At 36.8% G+C, this 5570-nt stretch overlaps 1 protein-coding gene across 1 annotated transcript in view; it reads left to right on the top strand.

Moving 5' to 3' along the window:
• Nucleotides 1–5570, top strand: part of mgat4c (mgat4 family member C) — a 121399-nt gene that overhangs the window by 50504 nt on the left and 65325 nt on the right. Inside the window, exon 2 of the mRNA XM_016483167.1 lies at nt 4568–4657. The gene's annotated coding sequence lies outside the window, so the exon portion shown is untranslated. The remainder of the gene's footprint in view (nt 1–4567; nt 4658–5570) is intronic.

The following is a 5570-nucleotide window of genomic DNA, read 5'->3' as shown; positions in this document are numbered from 1 at the left end:
AGAGGTTTCTAAGAGCCAAGGACCACTTCAGAGATCTTCAGAAAGACCTGGAATTAGCAGATACAATTGTTTCAAAGAAAACAATAAGTAATGCACTCAACCGCCATGGCCTGTATACACGCTCACCATGCAAGACTTTGCTGAAGAAAAATCCAAAATAAAAGTTTGTGTTTACGTGATGCATGCGTGTGTACTATGTGTATATTCATATTTATACATAAATACACACACGTACATACATATATATATATATATATATATATGTATATACATGTATGTATATTTATTCATTCTTTTTATTTATTTATTTATTTTTGTTTGTTTGTTTGTACAAACAATATTTTTAACCCTTTTGAGAAAAATGTATGAAACAATTACTGTAACCATGCCTGAAAAAAAGTGAATGGGCAGTTATAAGCATATGCTGTAGCATACAATCATAATAATTAAAAAAAAAAAATACACTAAGCTATTTCTATCCACATGTTGCAGTTTTTAATTACTTATAAGGATACTTAAGAATTATAAATAAGTATAACATTTCTCTTGTCCCCATCTTGAACTTGTATTTTTTATTTATTATTTTTTATTTATTTTATTTTATTTAATTTTTGCTGGGATCATCGCAATGCAATGACCTGATGAGATGAGATGAGATGTGACGCAGGCTGCGTCCGAAAACCTAGGCAGCTGACTTGCTGCCTCGCTGCCTCATGAGGCAATGACTTTGCAGGCCTTGATGATAACTAAACAAATATTTAATTATTATAATACTGATTTCTCACTAGAAATAGCATCAAAAGTGCAAAAAGTTAGTCAGAAACATACAGTACATTTACACACAAACTGACCACCAAACGCAACTTTCAGACGCCATCTTTATTTTTTTAGCTCAAAGACAGCGAAGGATACATCTATGCTGCCTTCAAAATTAGATCAGAAGAAGGTACCTCCGGAGACAGGAAGTGAAGCAGAATTTGTATTCAGACGTGCCTCAGAATGCTGCCTCCGAAGTAGGGCTGTGCAATATATAGAAATTATCGAAATATCGCAAATGTACATATCGCAATATGCATATCACTACAGCTTGCAATATTTGGGGCCATGAACAAAAGACAAAGAGAAAATCACTCACTGCTCTTACCTAAATAACTTTTGTAGCTTAAATAAGAATCAGTGCATATTGAATTCAAAGAGTAAATACTAAGCAGTGTTTTATTTTTCCTTTTTATTATTCAGTTCCTAAACTCATGTTAAAATGATTACACTAATGTTAAAATGACATTTTTATGTAATGCTCGAGTAAAACACATACCGTTCACTTTAGAAGTTGTTGTATTAGAATTAGATTCTTTCTTATTAGAATCAAAATCAGAATGAGCTTTATTCACCACTTAAGTGTGCGCAAACACAAGGAATTTGTTGTGGTTTTACAGGAACTCTTGGTACATACATACATACAAATAACCATACTGTATATATATATATATATTTATATATATATATATGACACAAGATAGTTATAGAAGTTCACAGAACTGACTCAGCAACAGCTGAGTAAAACTGTTTCATCTGAGCATGTGGCACTTTAAGCATTATTGTATCGCAATAATGAATATCGAATATCGCATTATTTAACGAGTTATCGCATATCGCATTTTTCTTCAATATCGCACAGCCCTACTCCGAAGGCAGCATTTTAGAGCGTTCGGATGCAGCGGCAATGTGATGACCTGAAGGGTGAATGTGAAATTGAGAATGAGAAGGAAACATGGTATTTTAGGAGGTTCCTCCATAGGCAGCTCACCAGTTTTGGGTCTGATATTTTTTGTAAGCTGTATTCATTTGACACATTGCTTTTTCCATACTATATAGTAGGGAAGTAGGTATATTCGAATGCAGAGTAGGTTCTCAAACAGCAGTGTTGTCAAATGCTTAATGCAGGATTTAGAGAATGTCGGAAGACAGATGCTCTGAGAATGCCTAACAATATGTGCCTGTAACACTGGACTCTGTCGTGGCTGTCCTGACTTCATTCAAGAAATATAGATGACTTGATTTGCTGTCATCCTGATTATTGTGATTGTGTAACCTCATAAATTTTCCCTGTTTTGCATATAAGCTGTCCATATGGTTGGTAGGATCCATGATCCATCATAAAAAAGTAATCCCACAATGTATTTGTCAATACAGATGCATAATCCATGAGTTCTCACTGGAATTGTTGCATCGCATTCTTGTCCATGCATGCAAATGGACAAGTTCCCGTCACTGGTGTGGTAATATATGTGCATAATGATGGCCGGTCCACTTTCATCTTAGCACATGAAGCCCAACAGTGGAGTCACAGCTGCTCAGCTTATTAGCTCATTGAATTAGACCAATCATGAGCCAAATGGAGGAAAGACCGGACACAGTTGCATGCGATGCTTATAAATCAGTCTTACTCTCTAATAGAACATGGCTATTTCAGCTCTTCTTATTACCCAGATGATCCTGCCACGGTGAAGGTTTTCACAGAAATTTAGGGTAAGATTTACTGAGGAAAAGTGGGAAAATTGGCAATTGTCTCTAAGGCAGGAAGCTCATTTAGTTCCAATGGAGGAATGCAGCCCCTTTAAAAGGAGGCCAGCTTTCTTTAAGGTGTTTTATCTCAAGTCCTTTGCGGGCGGTCGGCGACCGACAGAGCAAGCGGTCATCGGAAAGGGTTGTAGTGCTTATCCTGACTCTCTACATGCCTGGTGCCGGCTAAAGCCACCCTTTTGTCTCACCACTGACTGAGAACACACCATTAACAGAGCCACAGCTTGACAAGAAAAATGAAGAGAGCTATTTTCTGTGGCCTCGAGTGCCAGGCTGAATAATGAGCAGACATTCTTTCTCTCTTCCCCCTCCACGGATTCACTCCTCCTTGTGAAGACCCAGTCAGAGAAGAGTGTTTCTGTCTCTTCCCCCCTTTTTTTCCTTCTCGCTCTCTCTTCCTGTGCCCTGATCTGTGACTTCTTTTCCTAGGAAACCAGGGCAGAAACAGACTGTGTGTGCACATCACATTCAAGATCTTCGAGAGGTGAATTAGATAAATGTCTAGTGTTGTCTGATTTATGGATTTGAGGATCAGATATTTTGCATCCAGAATGTCACAAACATTCATACTGGAATCAAAGTAGGTGTCTTACAAAATAAGAGTCTTGTTTAGTGCATTGTTTTGATTTCCAGTGGGAAACAAATGTCAAAATCAGAAATCTTCAATATCTCAAGTATTTCGTATAGACAGCAATGACATTAAATTGAGAACAGTTGGAGTTTTAAAGAAATCTCACACCAGTGTGTCTCAGATTCTGAAGGCATCTCAGCAACAACTTGCAATGCCTTTAAAGTCTGCCAAATTCTGCATTTGTTTTTAAATCAAATTCTTTGAAGAGCAAATTACATGCATTATGCCATGCACATTAATTTATAGTTCTATATATGTGTGTATATATGTTATATATATGTTATATATGTGTCTATATATGTTATCGTTTAATAACTTAATTACTATTAATTTAATTTCACAAACCACAAAACTAATATATTTTTTGTATTAAACATTTTATAATTTTTTAAATTAAAATAGTAGGGTTTTTTTTATTATCAGACATTTCTTGGTTATCATCTATAACATGACAAATGATTTCTGACTTAATGGTATCTGCCAGAATTTCAGTATAAGTGAATCCTTATTCTGCCTTCATAATATCAACAATTGAATCATTCTCCTAAGGCATATGAGGAGAAACGTCTGGGATGAAGTTGATACTTCAAATGAAATGAAAGATTTCCATTAAGTGAATGAGCGATATTGTTATCCTCTGGGTGTATTGATGGAGTCTAGCAAGTATATAAGCACTACAAAGGTTACAACACACAAGTTCAAGCACACAAGCACACACTAACAGAAAGAAAAGGGCATTAGTCAGATCCTATATTCTCGAAGTGGCTGTGTTCCCTGCAGACACCTCTTCCCCTACCCTTGAGTGCTAATAAAATTACGCGAGGACCCGTCTGCTGTGCAGGCAGCGTGAATTCACAGCCAGAGAGCACACGATGAACCGCCATGGGTGTTTTTTCCTCACTGTGTTCGTATTGGATTGCGTGTACAGTTGTGTGTTCAAATGCGAATTTGCTTTTGTGTCTGTGACTCGTGAATGCAGCTGTTCATCTCTTTCTCCTGTGTAAACATGTTGTTTGTGTTAATATTTGTCTCAGAATGAGTTGGGATACGAGCGTGCGCACATGAGGGAAAGGCAACTGCGGCAGCAATAGTTCAGCTGGCTGTTAGCTTGGGCATGGGGTTTGTGATATATGGTTATGGCCATTCATTGAGAGCCAATTAGGCCTCCTCTGTGTTTGAGCACTATGGAATCCCATAATGCACTACTCTCCAGAGCACCCACGGCTGCCTCCTCCAATAAAAAAAGAACAGGAAATAGAATTCTCAACAGGAGGATTTGGTAGCTCATGTTTACTCACTCGTCACAGCACCAGTAAATGAGCAATGTTCTTCTCTTCTGTTTGTTTCACATAGATAACAAGCCATTTTCTATGGATCCACTGATCGTCATCTTCTCAAACCACAAGGCTCGTTCCTACAAGCACATCTGAGTCCTGCAAGCAGGTAATTTGTGTTTAATTTAAAGTTTTGTCCAGCATTTGCTGTTAATCACACCACAACCTTCCTGCTTTAATCTGTCATTGTGATTTACAAAAGGAGGGGTGAGAAGAGACCAGAGGATCTGCTGTTATGCAGAATCGAGCACAGGCTTTTATCCTTTCAAACGCCGGCAACAATTGTAAGACAGTCTGACCTCTTTTCTGATGCTGATTAGCATGGTATTTGAGCTGACATTAAACATGGTGCAGTAATTATGCTAAAAGGTAACAGAGAGGTAAATGCAGGGAAAAGAGGCTCTTCGTTCTGATACACTTTATAAACTCTGAGGTCGGGTTAAGTGGTGGACTCTACAGATATGCAGCGGTTTCCAGATAAGGTATTAGCATTAAAGTAAGAAATCTCTATCTATAGCAGCCATTAGGTTTTCCATATAAGCAGTTTTGTGAGATCTTGTCTCATAGCATTATTTCAAATCTTTGCATCAAGTTCAATGGTGCAGTAAACGGCTCAATACCCGGAGCAATTCATTAGCAGTAAATGTGCAGTTATAGCCTGCGTTTAAAGGAAGTTGCTAAAATAATCTAGTTTATGCTGTGAACTAAAAGATGAAATATTAAGTTTAACGCAATGACTGTTAGTTTTGCTTTTTTCTTTTGAGGGCCCCTGTGGCAGTCCTGGTTCAGAAAAGGCATCAAAATCAAAGAATGAAAGAAATAAAAAGTGCTTTTACAGCTTAGTAGTTCCTTGGTGGTAGATAAAAAGTGGCACAAATAACAATATAATATTTATACATTGTTATATAATATTTATAACAATATATATTTAAAATATGTATTTTGTCTACATATTTTGTGTGTGTGAGTGTGTGTGTGTATATATATATATATATATATATATATATATATATATATATTAT

Source organism: Sinocyclocheilus anshuiensis, unplaced genomic scaffold (assembly GCF_001515605.1).
Source record: "Sinocyclocheilus anshuiensis isolate Anshui unplaced genomic scaffold, SAMN03320099.WGS_v1.1 scaffold481, whole genome shotgun sequence".
NCBI classification, from domain to species: domain Eukaryota; kingdom Metazoa; phylum Chordata; class Actinopteri; order Cypriniformes; family Cyprinidae; genus Sinocyclocheilus; species Sinocyclocheilus anshuiensis.
Note: the sequence above shows the minus strand (reverse complement) of the source record. Positions and strands in the feature narration are given on the sequence as shown.